General features: G+C 46.0%; 1 protein-coding gene across 1 annotated transcript in view; it reads right to left on the reverse strand.

Moving 5' to 3' along the window:
* The window catches only part of OCA2 (OCA2 melanosomal transmembrane protein), a 153,899-nt gene extending 135,263 nt beyond the window's left edge, over positions 1–18,636 (reverse strand). The window contains exon 1 of the mRNA XM_035115521.2: positions 18,441–18,636. The gene's annotated coding sequence lies outside the window, so the exon portion shown is untranslated. The remainder of the gene's footprint in view (positions 1–18,440) is intronic.
* Positions 18,637–27,781: the final 9,145 nt, after the last annotated feature.

Consider the following 27,781-nt stretch of genomic DNA (forward strand, 5'->3'; position numbering starts at 1 on the left):
CTGAATCAATGTCCCTGCTCCCTGAAACCAGAAGTAGTTGGATCTATGTATGCATATGCTAATGAAATGCTCACTTTTCCCCTCTCTTTCACACATGCGCACGCACAATGTTGGGAATGGATTGCTTAAGAAGGAGTTGTGTTGCATGAGAAATATGTGTGTATGTGTGTGCCTGTGCCTGTCAGTATATCTGAGGGCACATACAATGCTTAACAGATGTGCATGTGTGGGCGAGTAAACTGATTGCCACAGCTAAGTAGTATTTTATTAAGCTTGTCCATTTTACAAGGCAGCATTAAATACACATTTAAGCAATGATTCACAGAAAGGGCTTCCAGGCACAGTGGCATTCTGAAAGGCATGAAATGCTATAAATTTGGAACTGTGATGTTTTTCACCCACCTCGCAGTGTGTGTCGTTCATTAATGTCATCATACACTGTAGCAATGTGATTTTTAAATAAAACCACACACACACACACACACAAGCATACACTGACCTCTTGTGGCAAATACTGTAAGCAAAGGTTTCTTTAACTCCCCACTCCCGGTAAGAGGCATGTGTAAAAGGTTTCTCTGCAAAATGGGTACAATAATAACATTTTCATACACATGTTTAATAATCAAAGCAAAACCCCACAGTGTTCAGTGGAGTTTACTCCAAGGTAAGCATGCATTAAAATTGTAGCTTTATGTTTGTAGTGCCTTTCCACAACAACAACAACAACAACAACAGCAAAGGGCAGATGCCTACCCTGACAATCTGACAACTTAAATTTTAGATGGGATGGGGGAAGGGGAAAATATGTCCCTGTGTTTGGCTTAGCAGAAGATTTTGGCCCAGCCCCTCTACTGATCCAGATCTGCGGGGCACTTTTTGAATTCATTTTGGACTTTAAATTACTGGGTTGAGTAATCTTACATTGTGCAGAGGTATAAATCTTAGAAAGAAACTCATGGAAGAGATCATATTTTGGTGGAGTGAACCATACTTTGCATGCAGAGAAATAATTACCTGGGAGAACATGAACTCAGTATATACTTTGGGCTTTTAAAAATAATAATATAGAGAGATATAACATAAGACAGAATTTAAAAACAAAAAAGCAAATGGGAATAGATATTGCAGCCGCCTCTGGTTTGCCCATAGTAAAACATGGTAACTGTTCAGATAAGGCTGGCAATATTGACTTTTTCAAATTTCTCCTCCAAATGGGGCATGCAGCAATCAGTGGAAACGAGTGTCTTATGTTTGGTACTGGGAACTTCTGGAAAGAAAGCAGCTACCTATATGTTTTGCTCAGGTGAGGAGCAAATAGAAATAGGGGTGTAGCATTAGAGATCAGTCACATGACAATTGACCATCCAAACAACATTGCACAATGAAGCGTCCTCACTAGCAGTGACTGACTGCAGACATTTCATAGTTACTTTGACTTTTCAGATTTTCTACTGTAAAGTGAAATCTGGATTAAACTTCTTCTTTTTTAAGTGTTAGCTGTGGGTGTTTTTTAACATCGTGGACATGAGCAGTACTGTTTCCTGGAATCATCCCCAGTCCCAAGAACAAATAAAAATAAGTCCTAAAAAGTAGCACCATAAAAACACAACATTGAAACAAGATAAAGTTTCCCTTGTTTATTGGGTGGACAGGACTCTGGCCTTGCCCATGTCAGCTATGAAATTTCAAATAAATAGCTATGAAATACCGTCTCTAGTATCTGTAAACCTTACTGTAGCCCAGACATTGCTAGAACTGGGAAATGCATTTCTCCCGCTCCCTGTTCCTGTGGGAAATTGCAGTCAAACATAACTGTGTGTAAATGCTAGATAGTGCATGAAGGGGTTAAGACCAGAGAGGTCTGTTCCTAGACTCAGCTAGGTCACACACCCTTAACCTCCATGAAGGAGGAAATGAAGCTGCTTCTCTTACTATTCCTCACTCTTTTCCAGCCATGTAATCCACCAGGATGGACATGTCTGAACTTGATACAATCTCATATTTGAAACTACATACTGTATTTTGCACCCAACAGTAATCTACCTGTGTTCTCCTTGCTGCTACATGGAATAACACATGAACCAGACCTTTGGATTTAGTAAGTCACTTAACAGTGTGTGGTCTCTTCATTGCAAGAGGGGTAAAGAGACGGGGCAAGAGCTTTAAAGCAGACTAAATGGGATATGTGAATGGGTTTAACAACCTATGTTCCATGCTATAAGGTAAAGGGACCCCGACCATTAGGTCCAGTCGTGGATGACTCTGGGGTTGCGGCGCTCATCTCACTTTACTGGCCAAGGGAGCCAGCGTACAGCTTCCAGGTCATGTGGCCAGCATGACTCAGCCACTTCTGGTGAAACCAGAGCAGCACACGGAAACACCGTTTACCTTCCCGCCAGAGTGGTACCTATTCAGCTACTTGCACTTTGACGTGCTTTCAAACTGCTAGGTTGACATGAGCTGAGACCGAACAATGGGAGCTCACCCCGTCGTGGGGATTTGAACCGCCAACCTTCTGATTGGCAAGCCCTAGGCTCTGTGGTTTAGACCACAGTGCCACCCACATCTTGTTCCACGCTATACTGCTACATAATTCTGAGAGTGTTTTTAACTCTGCTGGTGGCACAAAGCCCTGCATTTTGAATCTAGGCACCAGCTGATTCTTTTGTTAATTACCAACATGTGGATCAGATCTATTTCCACCACTACATACCATATTTTTCCGTGTATAACATGCCCCCATGTATAAGACGACCCCTATTTTGGGGGGACTCCAAATTGAGGAAATGGGGAGAGATTGCCCAGACTTGTTGAGCTTTCTTCGGGAGAAATTGATGACAATTGCTCACCCGCCTGACCACCAATCGCACACATTGACGAACCCACCAATCGTCTGCCCGCTAGCCGCCAGCAGCCACCAATCGACCATCCAATTGCCGCAGCAGCAATGTGGCTGGCTGCTACTGCTGCTGCCATGGCTTGCTGGGAAGTTGTACAAAATACCAAAATGGCATGATCTCTCTGCCTTGTGGGTACATTAATGTGAACAGCCACTTTGCCAACTAAGTTCAGTTTAACACAACCATCACAAAGCACTAATCTTCAAATGGTGGGTCACCCTCCAACTCCCAGATTGAAAAATCCGGGATCAGCGGCGGCGCGGCACTGGATGTCGCTTCTATGCGGTGGCGCGGAACCGGAAGTCGCTTCTACGCATGTTCAGACATGTGTAGAAGTGACTTCCGGTGCCAGCGCCGCCCGATTTCCGGTGCCCAGACATGGGCAGAGCAGAACCGGAAGTCACTTCTACACATGTCCGGACATGCGTAGAAGCGACTTCTGGTGCCAGGCTGCCCGTGTCTGCATGTCTGGGCACCAGAAATCGCTTCTGCGCATGTCCAGACATGTGCAGACAGCCGGGACCCGGGACATGGCCACCAGCAGGAGCTTTACGGGATATTTATGGGATATAATCAATTCGTGATAACAGCGGGAAACGGTAACAAAATAGGGGGTTTCCTGCAAAAAACGGGAGACTTGGCAGCTATGCTAAGTGGCAATCTTAGTGGAGATGGGTCACATTGTCTGTCCCATAATCATCTTTTTGGAGGAAAAAAACCATTGAGCAAGCAGGTGGGCTAAACAGATAGATACAGCAAAGGTAAAAATAATATATAAAATTAACAAATAAAAGTGGTTCATATCTTGTCAGTTGATATTAAAATTGGACCGCGAATCTAGAAATCAGTAAGGTTAGCTTCTTCTCTTCCCCACACCCCACCTACTCCTTGTAACTTTGTGTTAGAGAATTTTGCTTGTTATGTTTCTCTGATTTCTGTTCTGCCATGTAGTCTGCATGGACTCCCTGGACTGCCTGTATACTTAAAGAGCTTAAACTGGTTGAGAAAAGTATGGATTTCAATAAGATCTCAATCCGTGGTTTAAATTACACCTCATAAAACAAGATAATGCAACCCAGCAGAAGAAGCAGTAAGACTTATGAAGAGAACATCCACCTCGCCTTGCGAACACGCTAAAATAAAGTACATTAAACTCCCTCACCCAATGTATTTTTACAATGCTATGTTATTTATGTTTTGTGAACTGCTTAGAGCCCTCTTGCTATTAAGATAGATAGATACATGCAAAGCAGCAGTCTGGGCTACAGATGAAGGGAGCTTAATAATAGTAAACTAAAGCCCTAAGAAGTACCTCTCAGCATGGAAACAGGAAGCAGCAGGGGCTGATGCCAACCCTTCATTCTCCTCCTGTGCATCCAACAGTTAAGTCTTTATCACTTTTATAAGCAGCCCTGGCAGAGAGAACTGTGTTTGCTATTTCTATGTGCACACAGACTTCTACATACTGCCAAGGATACTCGCGTTGGGAACCCAGTGTGCCAGAGCGGCTAGAGCATGGATGGAGAAGTTGTGGCCTTCTGGATACTGCTGGACCACAACTCTCCATCAGCCCTGACCATTGGCTAGGCTGGCTGGGAACAATGGAAGTTGAAGTCCAACATCATCTGGACACGTTCCCCATCCCAGGGCTAGAACACCAGGCTTAGTCTAGGGAGATCTTGGTGTGAATCGCTCATCAGCTGCAAAGCTCACTGGGTGGCTTGAAGCCACTCCTGTATGTGGTAATGTGTATTACTTCACACACAAATCCAGTGAACCCTCAGTCTTGCAGTTAGCACCCCAACTGCTCGTTCTGCTGAATGAGGCCCTGAACTTCTTCCCAGAAGTCCTACCCCGAGTGCACCATTGGGGTCCCCCAACATCAGGGAGTAGAGAAAACAACTTCCAGGTCGGGGTGGGTGGGTTTAATTTATTGCCAGGCAGGCTTGAGCCCTGCCATTTTCTTCTTCTAGAAGTTAAGCTCTGCCGAAATATAAAATCAGTGTCAGTTCCCTCCCACCCATTTTGTTTTTAATGCTTTAGGCTTCCAAGAGAACAATGACTTTAAAACCTATCTAGAAGCTACCCAGCAGCCTTTCAAGCTGAGAACCAAGCTTTCTAAAACACATCTCAGAAAAAATGTGTTATTGTACCCAGAGTGACATCTCCAGATTATTGTTATTCAGTGATGTCAATCTTTCTTATGTCTAAGTTGATAAACGGCAGGTGCTTCAAGTCTGCAGCTCCACAGCAGCATACTAATGAATAGCAACAGTTCACATTGCACATCCCCTGCCTGATAGAGGCTATGTTTCCTTTTCAGGAGTGTAGGAACACAGGGTCTGTCTTTGGCTGCACACGCACTATACCTTTAAAGCACACTCAAAACACATTTCCCACCTCAAAGAACTCTGGGTACTGTAGTTTGCTAAGGGTTGCTTGGAACTGTAACTCTGTGAGAAGCAAATGACAGTGCCCAGAATTCTTTGAGGAGGGGAAATGCGCTTCAGATATGTTTTAAAGGTATAGTGTGTTTGCAGTTTTGTACAGTCAAATCATTGGTCCACCTAGCTTCATATACTGACTGGCAACAGCTCTCATGGTTTCAGGCAGGTGTCACTCCTAGTACAGTAATAGCTGGAGATACCAAGAACTATACTTGGGATTTTCTGGCCACTGCTAGAGCTCTTCCCTTTTCACAGAAGTGACATTGGGAGACAAACACTTCATCCCCAAAAGATTCAATTCACAGAGTGATTTCCCATCTTTTTCATGGGCTATCTCATCATATGCTGATGGAACCAGGTATGTTCTGCTGTTTTAATACCATGTTTCCATACTCAATCTTTAGGGGGCTATTATAATTGATATGGGGGGGGCGGAACCAGCACATTGTTCTTCATGTTGTTCAGGCGGCAGCCCAAGATTGCTGTTTGCAAAGGGGATTTCCTTGAACCTCTGGTTTTCTTTGAACCTCCAGACTGAGGGTTCAATCCCATTGGCAAAGCAGCCCCCAGCAGCATTGAAGCTTCTGCTCATCAGCTGGTGAGCGAAGAGTGCAAATCTGCTGTCTGCAAGGTCTGCTTTGCCAGTGAACTCCCCACAGGGAATGTTCTGGTGAAGCAGATCCCAGCAGGATTGAAACTTCTGCTCTGCAGCTGATGACCAGAGGGTTCAGTCCTGAGGGCTGCAGGGGTCTTTGTCATAAGTGTATTCATTGGTTTTGTCTTCTATCTCTGTTACAGGTGCTATAGTCCAGGCATAGGCAAACTCACCCCTCCAGGTGTTGTGGGGTTACAACTCCAATCATCCCTAGCCCTCCAGATGTTTTGGGACTACAACTCCCATAATCCCTGACCATCGGTCCTGATAGCTAGGGGTGATGGGAGGTGTAGTCCCAAAACATCTGGAGGGCTAGGGATGATTGGAGTTGTCATCCCAAAACATCTGGAGGGCCGAGTTTGCCTATGCCTGCTATAAGCAATGTACTGGGTGCTATAAATGTGCTTTGATTATCCCATATTGTTAATCCAACATTAACTATTTAACTTTGTCCACTGTACCAATTCTTCCTGTTCTTTCTTGGACACCTATAGAAGGTTTGAGATGCTTGTCCATAACAGCCTTCTAAGTTGAGGATATCCAGTCCATAGCTCCCACAATTCTCTCTCCCTACAGATGTAGCCAGCCTTGCTTTCTTCCCTTGCCAAGATATCTGTTTATTATTCTTGTAAGGCAGAGCTTTACAAACTTTTCAAGTTGGTGACACACTTTTTAGACATGCGTCATTTCGCAACACGGTAATTCAGTTTTACTGGCAAACCAGAGGTTTAACTAACCCCTTTCCAGCCCCAGGAGGAGCACAGGGAGTGTTCGCACGACACATCTACACACTGCAGCCGACACACTAATGCATTGTGACACACAGTTTGGAAAGGTCTGTTGTAAAGTCTTGGCTGTCAAGTCTTGCTTGGTTCGCTCTTTGCAATGGAAGGCAATTATATAATTCTGGTAATCTCACTTTTTTTTTCTTCATCGAGATGTAATTATCATGCCTCACATACTGGGACAAGATTTCCCTTTCTGTTAGCTTAAATTTAAGTCAAGCCACTTGTCTACAGTTCTTAGACTTTTCTCAAGTTTCATGGCTGACTCCTTGCTATTTTATAGGAAAATCTGCTTTCATGATATACTCTACACCATATACATAAAGGTAAAGGGACCCCTGACCATTAGGTCCAGTCGTGACCGACTCTGGGGTTGCGCGCTCATCTCGCATTATTGGCCGAGGGAGCCGGCGTATAGCTTCCAGGTCATGTGGCCGGCATGACAAAGCCACTTCTGGCGAACCAGAGCAGCACACGGAAACGCCGTTTACCTTTCCGCTGTAGCGGTTCCTATTTATCTACTTGCATTTTGACATGCTTTCGAACTGCTACCCTGTTTCTCATATTTTAAGACATACCCATAAAATAAGCCATAGCAGGATTTTTAAGCATTCAAGGAATATAAGCCATACCCCGAAAATAAGACATAGTGATAGGCGCAGCAGCAATGCTGGCCACGGCAGGAGGAGGAGGAAAAAAATAAGACATCCCTTGAAAATAAGCCATAGTGTGTTTTTTTGAGGAAAAAATAAATATAAGACATGTCTTATAATATGAGAAACACGGTAGGTTGGCAGGAGCTGGGACCAAGCAACGGGAGCTCACCCCGTCACAGGGATTCGAACCGCCGACCTTCTGATCGGCAAGCCCTAGGCTCAGTGGTTTAACCACAGCGCCACCTGGGTCCCTACACCATATACATAAGTATGTATATATATATGTAAATGAACATATACATTATGCCTTACATGTAAATGGTTAGTGATGTGGGTGGAGCAGAAGGAGTCAGATCACCTTGTTCTGCACACCTGGGCTAGTGGAGTGGGTCAGCCACAGAGAGTAAAAACCTCTCTTCTGGAAGAGCCAGGCCATGCTTAGGTTCACTTCAGTTTAGCATGGAGTAAGCAGAAGAACACAAGAACATTGCATTATGCTGGTGTAAGAGCTGCTGGTACAGCAGAACTATGAAAATGGTCAGCCTGATGGGACCAAGTAAAAACACCAGGTGGTTGGGTTTTATATTCCTGAGTTCTCCTTCTTCATTTTTAGGTAGTTTTATATTCCTGAGTTCTCCTTCTTCATTTTTAGGTGTGTTTCTTTTTAAATTCATGAATTGGGGGGGGGGGCATAGCCTTAACTTCTCTTGAGGAGAAATTGCAGTCTGGCATTGTTTATTAAACCCACTCCCCCCACCACCACTTTGAAATAGTCATTTTAACATGTAAGTAAGGAATCCTTTCTGCACCGATTCTCTATCAGAGGAAATGAATAAAAAGCTGGAAGAGGTTCTGGGGCAAAGCTGCTCAGCTGAGCAGAACCGCACGACTGCTGAACCTCCTTCCCAAACAGCAGGAATGAGTGGTGATGGGCAGGGAAACGATCTTGCTGCAGAACTGGAATGCAAGACTAATCACCTCCATCAGCATGTGATCCTAAATTGCAGGGGTGCTCTGCATTAAAGAGAACTCAGGAATATTCCATGATTGTGTTGCAGTTCAGTTCAGATTGCACTTTGAAAACTGGAGCAAATATTGCCCATTTGATACAAATATAATCATAAGAAATGCCTTGCTCTTTCATAGCAAGATCCATTTACGGTAGTCCAGTATTATATTATATTATATTATATTATATTATATTATATTAATTATATTATATTATATTATATTATATTATTGCCACCTTTCCTCCAAGAAGCTCAGGGAGCTCAAAATGTACATGCTGAGAGGAAGTGACTGGCCCAAGGTTACACAATGAGCTTCACAACTCAGTAAGAATTTGAATGCTGGTTTCCCAAGTCGCAGTCAGGGCCGGCTCTAGGTAGACCCCCGGTGGCGCAGGGCACCATGGCGCCGGCCCGCCAGGAGGGCGCCGCGAGCTGTGCCCGCCCGCCGGTTCGACAACCGAGCTGTGCCTGCCCGCCCGCCGCGGTGCTGCACAGCAGCGCCTGTGGCAGCCGCACTGCGCCCGCCCACCCGCCCACCGCGCTGGGAAACGGGGCGGGGGCACGCCGGAGGGATCAGTCGCTCCACGGCGCCAGGGATGCTTAAGACGGCCCTGGTCCCAGTCCAACACTCTACTGCAGGCATCCCCAAACTTCAGCCCTCCAGATGTTTTGGACTACAATTCCCATCTTCCCTGACCACTGGTCCTGCTAGCTAGGGATCATGGGAGTTGTAGGCCAAAACATCTGGAGGGCCACAGTTTGGGGGTGCCTGCTCTACTGCACTGCAATGGCTCCCATCAACAGCCAACCAAATGCTTCTAGAAGCTCACTAGCAAGGCCCAGTTCTTCCCCCCTCCCCCCCCCCCACCAATCCTTTGTCATGGCTAATTGCCATTGGTACACACATACTACATGAATTTACTTTTTTTCTCTTCTTCCTTTTGCTTCTGTTTTAAATAAGAAAACAACCCTACAAGTGGGCCCTGCAACAAAATGTTGCCATTTGGAGTGTTTTTGTTCAGCTTACCAACCAGCCAGCTAGCTAGCTACTTTGCCCTCCTTCCAGGATAGAAACCAAGGAAGCTGCTTTGTGCAGGGTTCTATCTAGCTCAGTAATGCTTACACTGACTGGCAGCATCTCTTGAAGGTTTCAAACAGGTCACATTCCCAACCCTACCTTAAGATTCCAGGGGTTGGACCTGGGACATTCTGTGTGCAGTGCAGAGGCTCTACTACCAAGCAACAGCTCTTTCTGCTCCACCCAGTTTCCCATTCCACCACCGACCCAAGCCCTGTCCTGTTTTGGTAGGGTCTGTAGGGTCCCCCCCCCCTCCTGCACACCTCAAGTTCCAAACAAGCCTGCTGAAATCTCCCCTCTTGCACACGGGTGGTGACATTTTAGCTCTGACCTGGAGAACGAGAAGACCTATTAATTACGTGTTCATCCTGATTTTGCAGGGAGATCGATCAGATGATGTTGGCTTGAGCACCCTGTCTGATTTGTTTGTGGGGAGGCTCGACAATGTTGCAAAGCAAGTCTTTTCCAAAACTTTTGGCTACATTTCCCTTTCATTTTCCTTATCATAAAAAACCCCAATCTTTGTGAGGAAATGGCTTTGTTGTGCAAGACCTTCCAGTTAGCTGTAATTTGCAGGTATGTGATTGAAATCCCACCGCAAAATAGCAGCAACCGGAAAGTGCCCTGAGCTTGCTATTAGTGTTATAGGATAATATTACATAAACCAGTCTGTGGCCCTTCAAGATGCTCCTGAACTACAGTGAGTGATGGGCAAATCTATCCATTTTGGGTTCTCCAGTGGTTCTCCAGTGGTTTCTCAAATTCTGGTCTCAGCATTCCCACATTTTTTCTTGATTTGTTTCTTTAAAGTCCGCTTGAAAATTCATCAGCATTTTAGTGCTAATTTTTCATAATATACACATTTGTATTCAATTTTGCTTAATAAGCTTTTTTTTAAGTAAAGCAATTTCCCCTGATATAATGCTTCTTACATGTTATTTTCACCAATATATGTATTTCTACGCACACTTTCCCACAGTCTGTGAATTTGTGCACACATTACTTGGCTGGCAAACTTCATTGCAAAATTCAGAGTTGTACAAATTTTGGAAGATTGCTGTGTTTCAGTTTTCAGATGGTTTTCCAAAAAAAAGGGTGAATTAGGTAGATTTCCCATTAAATGTAAACTGGATTTAATTTCTACCCCATCTCTATAGCTCCCATCATCCCTGTCACCTGGAGAGATACAGTTTCCACATCCTTCTAATAGAGGGTTAAAAAAGAAATCATGGGTTAGGAGGTAATCTACTGGGGCCCTATTTAGAGTACAAAATGTGTCTAGAAGACTAATATCAAAGCACACTAAAAGAGAAAGATTTATCCAGAGCTTTGATAGTAGCATAGATACCACATTTTTTGGCTTCCCGTGTCTCTCAGCTGACTGACTTGGGGCTTAAATAAAGTTGCCAGAGATTTTAATTAGAATTCCCAGACAGACAAGGGAGTGCTCTGAATAACAGCTGGCTATTCATATTGCTTCATGAGAGGGTTAGCTAGCCTGCCTTGCATCTACGTTACCCCAAAACTGAAAACCAGTTGCTGTCTTCCACTTGCATAGTTGTAAAAATTTGTCACATGAAGAGTCATCCAAAAAAACAGGAAGCCCTGCCAGCTATCAGTTCAGAGAAGGCAGATTGTTCAACTCCACATTCAATTCAGATGTAATTGTGTGTGTGTGTGTGTGTGTGTGTGTTGTACCACTTCGCTTCTTAGTTTTAATTTGCCGTGGAAAAATAATTTGCAGCAGAAAATTGTATTTGCAGTGTTAAACATACATTAGCTGTCTGAGCATGGCATTGTAAAACAAACTCACTGGGATAAAACAAAAATCCAAAAGATTGGGATTGTTCTTTAATTATCCCAGTGAGTTGTTTAAGCCCCTTGAAACCAGCTTTCCAAGTATTCAGTTAAATGCGCCAGTGAAAAATAGTGAATGTTAAATTTTTTAATTTGACCGAGGTTGATAATGTAAAAGTACAAATATGGCGAAACTCATTTTGGGTGATCACTCTTTAGAACGTGGTTGTTTGTATATGGATTAAGGGAAGGGCTATAGTTTAGTGGGGCATACTCTGCCTGGCTTGCATGCATAAGACTTTGGATTCCATCCCAAGTAGAGTTGTGAAAGTCTCTTGCCTGAAATCCTGGAGAGCTGTTGCCAGTCAGTGTAGATCAGGGTTTCCCAAACTGCTGTTGTTGGACTACAACTCCCATCATCCCTCACCACTGGTCCTGCTAGCTAGGGATAATGGGAGTTGTAGTCCAAAAACCAATGGAGACCCAAGTTTGGGAAACCCTGGTGTAGACAATTCTGAGCCAGTGTTGCCAGCATTCCTAAACAATTCTATTTCCAGTGTTTCTAAACTAAACTGAAGTTTCCATTAAAGTTTTCCATTAAAATTAACTGTGATCATATAAGCATTCTTATCTGGCAAGTGTGCTCTATTAACACCACTAAAACATTATTCCCTGTGGTTTAAACTTGGTGTGTAAGGGCCACTTTTCAAGTAGGATGCTCAGTGTGAATGTGGCAAGCTAAAATGCAAAACATGAATGCGAGTTTACAAGCGTGTGTATAGGAACATGCGGAGCTGACTACTACTAGATTGGGCAGGTTGTCTATCTATCCTAATATTCCCACACTTTGATTGCCTCACAGCAAAAGGTCTCTCACATCAGTCATTCCTTTTAACTGGAGATATCAAGGGTTGGACCAGAGGCCTTTTGCACACAACACTTGCCCTCTTTTTGCTAACAAGGAACATTGATCAAGATGCAGCCAGTCTTTGATGACCTTGTTGTCATAGGTGGAAGCTGAGTTGCTGCTGTCACCAATTACATTGAGTTTATTTCATTCCATGTAAAAAAGGTAAAGTTAAAGGACCCCTGGATTGTTAAGTCCAGTCAAAGGCAACTACGGGATTGTGGCGCTCATCTCGCTTTCAGGCCGAGGGAGCCCAGTGTTTGTCCACAGACAGCTTTCCGGGTCATGTGGCCAGCATGACTAAACCGCTTCTGGTGCACACTGTGACATAAGCCAGAGCACAGGGAAACACTGTTTAACTTCCCGTCGCAGTGGTACCTATTTATCTAGCGTGCTTTCGAACTGCTAGGTTGGCAGGAGATGGGACAGAGCAATGGGAGCTCAACCTCATTCCGGGGATTCGAACCGCCGACCTTCCAATTGGCATGGCCAGAAGGCTCAGTGGTTTAGACCACAGCGCCACCCGCATCCCTATAATTCCTACATTCCATGTAGCCCATGGAGACACAGCTGAGCAAGGAGGGCAAAATCTATACTCAAACCCTTGTGCTGGTGACGCCATAGGGCACAAAGGCATATTGAGCTCCTCAAATGCATTCCCTACAGGTCATAGCAATGGGGGGGGGGCTTCACTATACATGCTGCAATTCATTGCTCTCTGTCCTGTTATTAAGAGTTATACAACTATTTTCTATAGGTTATAACTCAAAGTTAATTTCTAGCCAAGAATGAACAGAATGTTTTTTTAAAAAATCACACAAGAGAAATTTCATAGATATCAATGGAAGTCTTGTACACAAAACAAAGGAAAACATATGCCCTTGAATGTTTTAAGACCATGCTTTGATCACAAGATTCCCGTTTCAAGTGAGTTAGCTCTAACTCTCCATAAAGTATCTGTCCACATTAATAAAGCTAAATCAGCATAATCTAAAAAAAGGAGGGAAAGTAATCAGAGCATAGGTGTCAGGAGTATGGGCAGGAGTCAGGCTCTGGGGCCTGTAGTGCTTTGCAGGAATGGGGCCTGCCTCAGCTTGTGCTGGGGAAGCAAGGCGTGGCCACACAGATGAAGACATCAGCTTGTGCTGGAGAGGCAAGGAGTAGTCACTCAGGTGAGGCCACTTGATACCTCACAGGAGCTGGGAGGGATAAAAGCTCAGCATTTCCCTTCAGCTCTTTGCCACAGCAACGCTATCCCTGCCTGGTTGCATCTGGCCTCTTGATCCTTGATCCTTGGACCCTTGCCTTGCCGACGTCTTGATTCTTGCTCCTTGGACCCTTGCCTTGCCGACGTCTTGATCCTTGCTCCGTGGACCCTTGCCTTGCTGACGTCTTGATCCTTGCTCCTTGGACCCTTGCCTTGCCGACGCCTTGCTCCTTGCTCCTTGGACCCTTGCTTCGCCTTCGCCTTGCTCTTGCCCCGTGGACCTTTGCCTTGCTTCTTGTTCCTGGACCCTTCGCCTTGCTCCTTGCTCCTTGGACCCTTGCTTTGCCTTTGCCTTGCTTCGTGCCCCGTGGACCTTCGCCTCTGCCTTGCTCCTCGACCCTGCTTCTTCACCACCATCTTGCCTCTGGTCCTGACGCCCGCCGACCGGACCGTGACAATAGGTGCCAACTCCCAGATTGAAAAATCCGTGATCAGCACCGGAAGTCGCGCTGTGGCCATTTTGGAACTGGGCAGAGCAGCACCAGAAGTCACTTCTACGCATGCTCTGCCCATTTCCAAAATGGCCGAAACGCCAGAAATCGCTTCTGCACATGTCCAGAGACTCCAGACATGCTCAGAAGGAGCCTCCCCAGGCCAGTACGAATTCAGGGGATTTACGGGTTGTTTTTTTAAATCCGGGCTGCCAGCAGGAAACGGATGGAAAAACGGGGGTTTCCGGGGAATACGGGAGACTTGGCAGCTATGAATCAGAGCAGAAAAACTCAGGAGGCCTGATGTCATGGACTGGTTGGACGCAGAGGAATGGTGGGAAGAAACAGTTGGCTTGGAACCCCCGGAGTGGTGGTGGGACAACAATGAGTGGTCAGAGTGAAAAGAGGGAGACGACTGAGGAGATGAGGTGTCAGAAACTAAAGTGGCAAAGTGAGCTTCGAGAGTATGTGGCAAAGTGCAGGCCAGAATCAGAGGCAGAAGCTGGCAAGTGGGATGAGGGAGGCCAAGAGGCAGAGTTGGGTTATGCTGGTGAAGAGTCACTGATGTCTCCCCCTCCTGCTGTAACAATCTCCCCTCCCCTACTTGTCTCCCCAAACCAGAAGAGGCATGAAAAGTGCAAAGGAGAGGTTGGTTGGGTGCATGCAGGCATAGTCTCCAATTGCTTGGGGAAAGCCGAGGAGATGGGAGTCTCAGCAACTGATTTTTATGGAGGAAGACCACTGGGAATGAGCTGCTCTGCTCATTAGGCATGACACTCAGTCATGGAGTGTGGATATTGTGCTTTTGCTAATAAGAGTTAAATCCATCTTTGAACTGTGTGATTACTGACCAGCTCCTGTGACACCTATGTATATGCAAATATTATATTGGCTTTATACTATTGTTTCATTGAAAGACTAGTGGGGAGCTCCTGGCACTGCCCAGGAATTTTAATAAACCGAAAATATAATTAAAAACCACAGCATTAAATCCCAGGTTAATAATGCAAGTATGAACAGAAGCTAAATATCACAATCACACATAAACGGGGCGGGGAGCGATACTGACATGAGTAGATGCAATTGGAAGCATTGGTTTATACGTAGTTCATTATCTAGTGGTTAGGAAAGCAAAATGTGTCTTAAGGAGTACTAAGGAGAAGACAAAAATAAACTAGTAAGGCCATTGTTCGGCTTTGACTACAAATGTTGCTGCTTGAAAATTTTCTCAAGGCATGTTAGGGTTGCATGGATTTGAAATAATTTTGAGAAAGAAGCAAAGTGATTAGCAAATGGGTTGTACAGTGCATATTTTGGGGTTTTTAGCTACACTTTTTTACTTCTTTCGGTTTGAAGCAGCAGCTAGGTGCCCGCAAGCACTCTGCTCACTTTTCACCATCCAATCCAAATTCAAGTGCACAAGCTATGCAGCAACTTTGGGTCAAAATACTATAGATTTTTTTTTAAAAAAAACCTCTGCTATGTGAAACAGATGTTTTTAAATCTTCAGGATTAATCCCTAATCAGTTTCTGCCATTAATGGGACTTAGCACTAACTTTTAATTGGTGGTTCAGAGTTAATCACCTGAGTTAAAAGGGAAGGGGAAAGCACTCCTACTTGCTCCTCTTTCTGTACACTTGATGCATGTGCTTTAAAAAGTGATGAAATATTTGCTGTACTGTCCTGAAATACCACAACTTTTCAGAAGCAGTAGTTCATAAACTTCTTCCTAAGGGGTCTGCCCAGTGGACTTCTTTCTCCCTGCCTCTTCAGGATCCATGTAATGATCCCATCTAACAGGCCTGGTCTCCACCTACAGCAAGTATCGAAGTGATAGAATGCTTCAGAGTTAGAAGAATCTCACATACAGCCAACTTCCTCCCCCACTCCCAAACTCATAACAGTATACAGTTGTACGCTGGATCCCAAACGCCTTGCGAGTCAATCGTTTTGGCTCCCGAATACTGCAAATCTGGAAGTGAGTGTTCCAGTTTGCGAATGTTCTTTGGAACCTGAACATCTGACACAGCTTCCATGGCTTCCAATTGGCTGCAGGAGCTTCCTGCAGCCAATTGGAAGCCGCGCCTTGGTTTCCAAGCCCTTGGGGTGAGGGAAATCTGAGCAATTTCAACCCTGTATTAGACCCAATTTGGGCACTTGATCTGGGCTCCTGATGCAACAACAACAAGAATTACACATCCGAATCTGGTGGCTAGATATCAATCCAGACCAGCAATCATGTTTTCCACCACCAGTGCTTCAGTCTGTCATGGCTATACATCATATGCAGGTGTTTTATAAGCTTACTAGTGTATTCGGTCACTTCGCTGATCTTCTGCTCAGGAAAGCATACACCGCTGTCATGGAAACCAGGTATCCTAGCAAAGTAATTACTCGACTCCTGTTCAAACACACCAGGGATGTTTCCTTAAAAACCAGATTAGAAAAGCAACTGACACAAAACCCAGAGTAATACGCTAACACTAGCTTCCCGTTTTGCACTCAGCCTAATAGCTACCTGGAAACTAACAAATAAGGGTAATTTGGGACTGACACGAGTTCTAAGCACTGCTTCCCATTTAAACAGCGGGGTGTTGTTATTGTTTCCTTATATCACCAACTCCAGTCCTTTAGAGTGTAAAATTAATGCTCTGTGGCCTTTACCCACCTAAACGGTAAAGGAAAATATAGGCGGTGACAAATTTATTCCACAATAAGCCTGGGGCACAAAAGTTTGACCCAAAAAAGGCATAATTTTTAGAAACACAAGCAGAATGGAGTGAAACATTTCTGTGAAAAGAAACTCTGTCCATTCAATATATTGGATCCACCCATTATTGTTAATACTGTTTCACACCACTTCAATCTCTGAGTGGTATGAGATTCCTGGAGTTCAAAGTGATTACCTAGGGTTCATGTTTCCTTTTGGAAATGAGGCAGAGAAGAGACTGTGGTGTCTTTCTGATATATGGGTTATTTACACATATCTGCAACCTGAGCCTGAGATGTTCAAGGCATCAATGCACCAAAAGGATCTTGTTTCTCCCATGGCCGCAGCCTTGGATTCAAACAGAGATCTCAAATACTGTTCTGACTCTCTTTCTCCTCTAGTTCACATCACTGCAAACTCCCAACTCTAAACTCGTGCTTTGTCCTTCTCACTATCTCTGAGTTGAGAGAGGGGCTCCACCCATTTGCCGCCTCACACGAAGCCCCCATTCCTCTGCTTCCCTTAATGGCCCATCACTCAGGCACTCAGCTCAACTCAGGAAGCTAGCCTGGCTTATATTTTAATGCTTGCTGGATCCAGGGCTTAGAAGAATCTCACATATAGCCTATTTCCTCCCCCATCCCCAAACTCATAACACTATATTTTAAACTGCTGTGGAAATTTTTAATCAAAAGACCAGTTCTAAATATTTTAAACTGACAAACATAGGACATGGCATGCAGGCTGAGGCTGCAATCCTCGCCCCATTTACCTCTGTGTAAGCCCCACTGAACTGAAAGGCAGGGTGGTGTAGTGGTTAGAGTGTAAGACTAGGATCTGGGAGACCAGGGTTCAAATCCCAACTCAGCCATGCAAGCTCCCTGGGTGACCTTGGGCCACTCACCGTCTCTCAGCCTAACCTACCTCACAGGGTCATTTCAAGGACAAAACGGAGAGGGAAGGTATGCCAACTTTGTTTGGATATAAATGCAACAAAATAAAATAATAATAATAATAATATTTATACCCCGCCCATCTGGCTAGGTTTCCCCAGCCACTCTGGTCGGCTTCCAACAGAATATTAAAATACAATAATCTATTAAACATTAAAAGCTTCCCTAAACAGGGAAATAAATAACTTCCAAGTCAATAGGACTTCCTTCTGAGTGGCCATAAGTTAGGACTTTGCTGTTAGCTAGGTGGCATTTTTCGAACCCAATTGTGATACAAGGGATGCTTTCTATGCCAAAAATATCTCCTACACAATCATTTATCTGCAGCTCATCTGCAGTGCAAACACAATCCTATACAAGTCTACTCAGAAGTATGTCCTATTGGTATCAAACACCATAAGATCTGAGTCATCTACTTTGAAAACCTAAAAAGAAAGAGCTAACATTCCCAACACTCCATTAACCTCTACTATACAGCATTTCAATTAAAAAAAGTCTAAAGCTGTTTGTTCCAATCCAGCTATTTCAGAGTAACTCCAAATAGTTATCATAATCATGTTTTTTTCAAGGAAGGAACATTGCTGCCTAATTTTTCTCAAATTAAGTTTGAGTTGCCTAGGGGGGCTGAAAAAAATTAATTCCTTTCATTTCAGTGTGCATGACAGTCAAAGAAGTGGAACACATTTATAAGTGCATTCAAACTATCAAACAGTCAACATAACATGCACTTTCAAGTGTTTGTATCAGGGCAACCTTTACCAGTGTGTAGTTGTCTCAGAATATTTAACAGTACATTTTAAAGAATATGCTATCAGTGACATAACAAAAAAAAGAGTGTTTTACCTGTAACCTGTAGATTTCTTGCCGTCTTCTCAAAAAATGCCACAAAAAATTGGAGGTTCTAAGTTCATTATCAGATTTCGTCAGTTAAAAGAGCAATAAGCAACTCAAAACTTTCCATTCGTGTAAAGGCTGTGTCTAAATTAAATGGCTTGCGGAAGAACTGGGTTCAGCATCTGCGACTCTACAAGTGTCCATCCCATGCACTGCACACAGGAATGAAACATAAATTCCTAGGTTCACCATCATGTGACACCAAACATAGAAGCTGGCGCTTGCTTTGACTGCTATTAGCAATTTTCACTGCATTAACAAGGCTCTTTTTAATCCTCCCTCAGTTGATGCAAAGGTCAACGGAGGAAAAGAGCGAATGGATAGTTCTGTCAGGAGGTGGAGAAACCCCACACCCAACTTAGGTTCATGATACGATTGTACTTTAGGAGAAAGTACTGAATAGCACACAAGAGTCCCTTCAGAGTCTCCACCATAACTGAAATTCTGAGCAAATATTCTTTTGACAGCAGCTGTTTGTGTAAGAACAAAAACCTGAGGTAAATTAGGGGAGGCAGTATGAGTGTACTTAATTCTGGGGTAATTTTTTTCACCTGGGACAGTTCTAAGGTCTTAAATCAGGACAAGCTGTGAGGATAATTTCCCTAAGAAGGATGTACTGTATTATTTGGTCTTGATAAAACTTCCTGGGCTAGATCAGCAGAGAATGGCTGAGCCCTTTCAGAAATAGTGAAAAGTAAGAGGAGGGAGCAGGGAGCAGGGCTCACTGTGAACTGGTCCCAATTGTACCTTATGGCAAACATGCCAGGGGGTGGAGTGAAAACACTTTGTCTGCATTCCTAAGAGACTTTTGAGTTCTGTGCCTTGAAGCAGAAAGGATAAAGAGGAGGGAGGAGAGAAGCGGAGAAACCTACAGGCCCCACCATGTTTACATCCTTCCAGAAAAGTAATAATTATTATTACGGAATATGCATGTGTAAGAGAGCCACTTCATAGGACAGTCTCAACAAAGCACACATCAATGGTTGGCAGTCGTATTAAAGTATTTTCATGGCTGGGGGTGTGAGTTTGTCATTTTCATAGCTGTCAAGTTCTCCCTTTGTTATGTACTGAGCTGAATCCTAGAACAATAGGATTCAGAATCAGCGGGAGCTACCCAATCCAACTCCAGGTGGAAGTGAATCCGCAACCTGATTGGCCTGCTGGAGCAGCCAATCAGGCGGCTGGCAGAAGTGAATCTGCTACCTGATTGGCCTGTAGGAGCAGCCAATCAGGCTGCAGGCAGAAGTCAATCCACAATATAATTGGCCCACAGGTGTAGCCCTGAAGTAGCCAATCACGCAAGGCCCATTGTGTAAATAATGTATATAAGCAGATGGTTTTGGGAAAAGAGCGATTCGTCTTCTCTTCTTCTCCTTGATGAATATGAGCTGAATAAAGAGCATGAAATTCACTCTCGACTCCGAGTATATTTCACTGGCGACGAGGGTGGGATCCTGCTGAGCTGACCGCCACCACGCACTGCACCGCAGCACCGCCACCTGCTGCACCGCTGCATCGCACCGTGCATCCAGGCTTCAGCTCCAGGACCCAAGGAACCCAGAATGGCAACCGACAGCAGCTTCTTGCCATTCAAACCAGCATCAGGAGACTGGGAAGGGTACGCCGCCCGTTTCAACTTCCTTCTGCAAGCGAAAGAAGTCACCAACGATGCCATGAAGAGGGCGACATTCTTCAGCGTCTGTGGAGAGGAGACGTTTGAAATCGCCCGGGCTCTCCTTGCACCTAGAGATGTCGCTACCGTCTCTTACAAAACAATAATGGAACGGCTGAAGGAGCACTTTTCACCACAGCCCTCGGTGGTAGCTTGCCGAAATGCCTTCTACGCAAAGCGGCAAGCCCCGGGGAAAACCATAACTGGGTTTGTGACCTCCCTCCGCCAAGCCGCCCGGTTATGCAACTTCTCAGAGTTGGAGAACATGCTTCGTGACCGCCTCGTCGGTGGCCTGAGGGACGAGATGTTGCAACGACGCCTCTACGCCAAAAAAGACCTCACGTTCCAGATTGCTCTGGAGGAAGCCCTGGCAACCGAAGCCGCCGAGAGGTCAACGCAAGAGGCACGACCGGCCCCGCCATCCCAACCGAGGGTCTACCACGAAGACCTCACCGACGAATCCGAATCTGACAGGGAGGAAGTACACCGAGTACAGCGGCGCACTCAAGCAGCACACACACCACAGCAGCCTCGACGAGAAGGAGGGAACTGTGCAAGCTGCGGGGAGAACCACGAGAGGAGGACCTGTCGTTTCCGCAACGCAGAGTGCAGGCAGTGCAGAAAATTGGGACACATCGCCCGGGTGTGTCGGGCTCGACTCACCCGTCGACAAGCATCAGATGACCGACCCAGGAGCCCCAGGTCACACGGCACCATGCACCAAGGCAACTCGACGGAGATCACGGACTACCAGGTATTCCAGTTGCCCCATCCCAGCACAGAGAAAATTTATATAGAGGTACAGATAGAGGGAGCCCCATGCCGCATGGAGCTGGACACGGGTTCAACTCTATCCATAATCTCGGCCCGAACATTAAGGGAACTGTGCCCTAATGGGGGTCCCAAACTAAGGCCGGCCCCATTCACCCTCCGGGACTTCCAGAAACGTAAGGTCCCTACAATGGGGGTGGGGACCTTCAGGGTGCAATATCGAGGGCGAAAGCAACAATTGGACTTGCTGGTAGTTAAGGGCCCCTACGTTAGCTTACTGGGACTGGCATGGTTTGGACCTCTGGGGCTAGCCGTTACCGGGGTGAACCGCACTAGCTTACAAGTGGACGTGGACGCCATATGCAAAGAGTTTCCAGGGGTTTTCGATGGGGCATTGGGACGATATACAGGACCCCCCATTGCCCTACAGCTAGACCCCGCTGTACGACCCATCAGGCACAAGGCCCGCCGGGTCCCGTTCGCCCTGAAACCCCGCATAGACGAGGAATTGGACCGGCTCGTGGAGCAAGGAGTGCTGGAGCCGGTGCCCAACGCCCCCTGGGAAACTCCAATTGTCACACCCGTCAAGCCTAACGGTTCGGTCCGCATCTGTGCAGACTACAAATGCACCATAAACAAGGCTCTCACGGCCCATGCATACCCAGTGCCAGTGGTCAGCCATGTCCTCGCCACCCTGGCTGGGTCAAAAATCTTTGGCAAACTGGACTTGGCCCAAGCGTATCAACAGTTGCCTGTGGACGAAGCCACAGCAGAGGCTCAGACGATTGTGACGCACAGAGGGGCATTCAGAGTAAAGCGGCTGCAATTTGGCGTTAGCGTGGCACCAGGCATATTCCAGAATCTAATGGACTCTCTCCTTAAAGGGATTCCTGGCGTCACCCCCTTCTTCGATGATGTACTGATCGCCGGGCCCACACCAGAGGAATTTGAGGACCGCCTCCGCTCCGTCCTGCACCGTTTCCAGACGGCGGGCCTCAAGGTGAAGCGGGAAAAGTGTTTACTGGGAGTGCCGCAGGTGGACTTTCTGGGATTTAAGGTGGACGCAGAAGGGGTCCATCCAACCGGTGACAAGGTACGGGCCATTTGTGAGGCCCCAGCGCCCAAGAGCAAGCCCGAACTTCAGTCATTCTTGGGACTATTGAACTTTTACCATGCCTTCCTTCCCCATAAGGCAGCGGTAGCGGAGCCCCTACACAGACTCCTAGATAAAAGGGCCCCTTGGGTGTGGGGCCAGCGACAAAGGGCCGCATTCCAGGCAGTCAAGGACTTGCTCGTCTCAAACTCGGTCTTGGCACACTTCGACGAGAGGCTGCCAGTGGTGCTGGCATGCGACGCCTCTCCCTATGGCATCGGCGCTGTCCTGGGACACCAACTCCCGGATGGAAGAGAGGTGCCGGTGGCATACTTCTCCCAGACGCTTGTTGCAGCCGAACGAAACTACTCACAGATTGACAAGGAGGGTCTGGCAATCGTGAAGGGCGTAAAAAAATTCCATGATTTCTTGTACGGGCGGCCCTTTACCATAGTGACTGACCACAAGCCATTGCTTGGCCTGTTTGCCCCCGAGAAGCAGACCCCCCAAGTGTTGTCTCCACGTGTCCTCAGGTGGTCAATTTTCCTTGCCGGCTACCAGTATGCACTAATCCACCGCCCTGGGAAGGCGATGGGCCACGCAGACGCACTCAGCAGGCTACCACTACCAGAAACAGGCCCCGACCCAGCGCCTGCGCAAGAGGTTATGACCCTGGAGCTGCTTCCCGACCGACCCATTCAGGCACAAGAAGTTGCGCACCATTCCACAAAAGATAGGGTCATCTCCCGGGTCCTGGACTGGGTGTGGCGAGGATGGCCCAGCAGCAGCCCCGGGCCAGAATTCGCTGGCTACACAAACCGCAAACATGAACTGTCGGCCCACAAGGGGTGCCTGTTATGGGGAAGCAGGGTTGTTGTTCCCCAGCCCCTCCGCAAAAGGGTCCTCACAGCCCTACACGAGACACACCCAGGGGTAGTGAGGATGAAGGCCCTTGCCAGGAGTTATGTGTGGTGGCCGGGGATTGACAGAGAGATAGAGGCCTGGGTCCAACACTGCCAGACCTGCCAAGAATCCCGCCCGGATCCCCCAAGGGCCCCAGTCCAGCCCTGGGAGTCCGCCCGACATCCATGGTCACGCTTGCACGTGGACTTCGCTGGCCCCTTCCAGGGAAAAACATTCTTCATAGTGGTGGATTCCTACACCAAATGGCTGGAGGTCGCACTGGTACCGTCCACTTCTACGGCGGCAGCCATCCGGGTACTACGTAAGCTGTTTGCAACCCACGGGCTCCCTGACACCCTCGTCTCGGACAATGGAACCGCATTCACGTCAGAGGAGTTCCAGACCTTCACAGCGCAGAACGCCATCCGCCACATCCGCTCAGCACCATTCCACCCTGCCACCAATGGCCAAGCGGAGCGCATGGTGCGGACCACCAAGGACAGCCTCCGCCGCATAACACAAGGGGACTGGGAATACCGCCTTGCCGCATTTCTTCTAGCACAGCACAGCACCCCAAGCACAACGACGGGCCGGAGCCCAGCTGAACTACTCATGGGCCGGCGCCTTGCAACTAGACTGGACCGACTTCACCCCGACAGAGCTCAGGATGAGGTAGTGGTGGGGAAAGGCAGGAACCCCCGGACATTTGTGGCCCAGGACCCAGTGTATGCAAAGAATTTTGGGGCAGGCCCAGCATGGGTACCCGCCACAGTCACCAAGGTGACCGGTCCCGTGTCGTACGAGGTACTAACGGAAGGGGGGCAATGTTGGCGCCGCCACTGCGACCAGCTACGGCGACGATTCCCAGGAGGAACCCGGGAGGAGAGCGGGACAGAGGGGTCCCAAGGGGACAGCAGGGCAGTGAGGCCTGTAGAGCGAGAGGGGTGGGCAGAGGAAGCAGAAGCAGTAGGCACAGAGGGGCGCCCCGAGGCTGGAAGGACACCGGAACCAGAGCTACAACCTAGTGGTTCAGTGGCGCCAGACCAGACAGCCCCGGCACAGCCAGCAGCCTCGGAACACGAGCCAGAACCAGAACCCCTGACCAAGGAACACCCCAGGCCACAACGCACACGGAGGCGGCCAGCAGACCTTGGGGACTACGAATGCAACTTCCCGGGCAGGACTGGAACTTAGAGGGGAGGGGTGTTATGTACTGAGCTGAATCCTAGAACAATAGGATTCAGAATCAGCGGGAGCTACCCAATCCAACTCCAGGTGGAAGTGAATCCGCAACCTGATTGGCCTGCTGGAGCAGCCAATCAGGCGGCTGGCAGAAGTGAATCTGCTACCTGATTGGCCTGTAGGAGCAGCCAATCAGGCTGCAGGCAGAAGTCAATCCACAATATAATTGGCCCACAGGTGTAGCCCTGAAGTAGCCAATCACGCAAGGCCCATTGTGTAAATAATGTATATAAGCAGATGGTTTTGGGAAAAGAGCGATTCGTCTTCTCTTCTTCTCCTTGATGAATATGAGCTGAATAAAGAGCATGAAATTCACTCTCGACTCCGAGTATATTTCACCCTTTTTTAAAGAGAAATTCCTTTATGCTGAATAGGCTTCCTCACGAGAAAAGGGAAAACTTGACAGCATTTTTCTGATGAGTGGCAAGCATGGCTTTGCATTTGTCTTAGGAAATTAAACGGTCTCAGCTAGTTAAGAGGCCAGGGGTACCCACCTGAATAAAATACTGTGGGGGCCCAGGTAAGCCCTGCCTCACATAATCAATCACATGATGCAGTGAACACACGCCATTTGAATGGGAATACCTGTCAGCTGGGGGGGGGCAGCCGCCTCAAATATTTCATTGTGGGGGCCAAAGCCCCCATGTCCCCTAGGCGGTTATGTTAGAGGCAGTAGCTGGTCCCTGTAAGTACCAGGAAAAATTTCTGTGAATAAGGCTTCTTCATATGCAGGAAGTCGTCATCGTTGTCGTCAATTTATTACAGTCAACAGGCTAGAAATAAGACCAAAGTGGCAGAAAGTTAATAATGCAGTGGCTAAGCCCTGAAAGTTTCCCATGGGAGTGACCTTGGGGAAACCCACATCGCGTCTGCCAACCCTAAAGAAAATCACATACAAAATGGAATTATTTGGACATATAACAAAATTTGGATAGAAAGGCGATACATCTTCCTAAACATCAGTATTTTCAACTATAGAAGGAATAGGGCTTAGCTTATAACTTACTCCAGTTAGGTATGGATAGAATTTATGAGAGCTGCCTATGAATGTGTGTGCTTAGGTATCCTCAGGAACAGAATAGGGGCGTGCCGTTTCAGGTGTAGCCAGATCAGGTATTAAAAAATATCCAGAGCCTGGTCTCTCACTACCCTTGCTCGTATTTTCTGCCTGCAACACTTCAGCTCCAGCCTACAACTAAAGCCCAGGCCTGTCTCTTCCAACTTGCAAACTCCCTCCTCTACTCCACTAGTAGGTGACCAGAAACTCTGGGGTGAAAAAACACGTACCTGAACTCTGGATGCAGATGGGAAGCATTGGCCTAGTTCAAACATTACAACAAGAAGATGGCTAAATGGTCCTGTTTCAGTTCTCTAACTGAACTCCATTAACCACCAGTGTTGTGTGGTGGTTAAAAGTGTCAGACTAGGACCTGGAAGACTAGGGTTCAAATGAAGCTCACTGGATGAGTTTGGGCCAGTAACCTACTTCACAGCATTATTTTGGGAATTAAATGAGGTGAAGAACCATGTATGCCGCCTTGAGCTCTTTAGAGAAAAAGCTGGCATATAAATGCAATAAATAAGTAAATAGCAATATTAAAAGGTACCTCCTTTCATGGCTCAATGTGCCATATACAAAAACAGTAATAATCACAATAATAATAATAATAATAATAATAATAATAATAATAATAATAATACAGCATCAAATTGCTTTATCAAAGAGGAGAGTGAAGTGTGACATTTTCTATTCAAAAGTCTCCTCATGAAGTGACAGGAAATTCAAGACAAGACGAAAGGAAGCACATTACAACGCACACTGAGTTCACAGAATTCGTACAATTCTATGATCACTCTGAAATGAGGTTTGGGAAGGGGTGGTTGCTAGATTACAATTCCCATCATCCCCAACCATTGATCATGCTATGTGGGCCTGATGGGAGTTGTGAGTCCAGCATCTAGAGCAGGCACCCCCAAACTTCGCCCTCCAGATGTTTTGGACTACAATTCCCATCTTCCCTGACCACTGGTCCTGTTAGCTAGGGATCATGGGAGTTGTAGGCCAAAACATCTGGAGGGCCGCAGTTTGGAGATGCCTGATCTAGAGCCACAGGCTCCCCAACCCTGCTTAAGTGATCTTTACTCACTTAAATAGCTTTTAAAGAAGAATTAAGACAAATAATAAAAAGTAGGCCTACAAATAGTTATTAGCCATGCTATCTAAAAGTTGTCTCCTGCTTTCATTGGGATTACATTTCCATTACCAGATGTTGCAGACACACAGGATAGCTTTGCCCACAAGTTTACGAGCTTCCCAGCCACTCTTCAAAGCACACCACCTTTGGACTAATCCGTCAGGAAGTGGTATTATGACTGATATTAGCAACACTTCTTCCAAGAGCAATCTCTGCAGCAGATCCAGCTGCTACCAAAATGGTCATCTCTCTCCCTTCTGTGCCACTTTGAATTTTCAACTAAGTGTTCCACAATTTAAGGCCCGGAAGTTTCCTTTGCAAAGCTGAAACTGAACAGGCATTGTTTTGTTTTGTTTTAAGTTAATGCATTTAAAAAGCCAGAGGAAGTTGCCCTTATAGTGAATGCAGGGGCCTCACATTGCTTGGCCCAATATCAAAATTTGTGTGTGTGTGTGTGTGTGTGTGTGTGTGTGTGTGTGAGAGAGAGAGAGAGAGAGAGAGAGAGAGAGAGAGAGAGAGAGAGAGAGAGAGAGAGAGAGAGAAGAATGAGAGAAGAATGTCATAATCTAAGATGGTTAGGGAAACTCTTACTGCATGGCTTCCAGTTTTGCCTCAAAATAACAGCACCCCTTCTTGCAAAATAATCCAAAACAGTGACAAGTCAAATGATAGACACTAATTAGCAAGCTTTAAAGGAGCTCTTAGGAAGCTCATTGCAATGTACCAGAAGTGAACAAGGCAAGAATTATTAAAGCAGAACTTTGTCAATGAAGCCTAATTAAGGATCAGCCTTCTGGGATACGATAAGGCTGTTTTCAGATAAGGCAAATTTTAACAATAAAAAAGAAGAACTCTCACCAAGATTAAAACACTGTTCCACTTTTCAAATAATCAAGGGATCCTTTTTATTTTCCAACAATGCTGAGTTCTAATTGACCTGACAGCATATTTCTTTGAGGTTGTCTTTGATTTAAAAAAATATTACAAATCACGACTTTGACACATAGCAGATGCACTGCTTTGTGTATATATAATTTTTTGAAGCTGTGGGAGCCAGTTTTTTAAAAAAATTCTTTTTTTAGCACATGCTACAATTGCAACACATTTTAGGGTGCATTCACAAGAATTCTCTTTGACTAAATGTCTTACTGCATTTCATTGTTTTCAGGTGATTTTAAATGTTTTAAAAGTTTTGATTATGTTTTTATTACATGTGGTTTGCCACCCAGGGTTCCCCTGGAAGGACAAGATATAATAAATTTTATAAATAATACCCTTTTGTCAACACTTTGAGTTAATTGGAAAAAATATGCAAGGCTACCATGGATTGTATCCAACTAAGTTATACTCAGCATAGGCCCATTCAAATGAATGGACCCTAATAAATCATGCCCTTTGATTCAGTGGGTCTACT

Source organism: Zootoca vivipara, chromosome 4 (assembly GCF_963506605.1).
Source record: "Zootoca vivipara chromosome 4, rZooViv1.1, whole genome shotgun sequence".
Taxonomy (NCBI): Eukaryota; Metazoa; Chordata; class Lepidosauria; order Squamata; family Lacertidae; genus Zootoca; species Zootoca vivipara.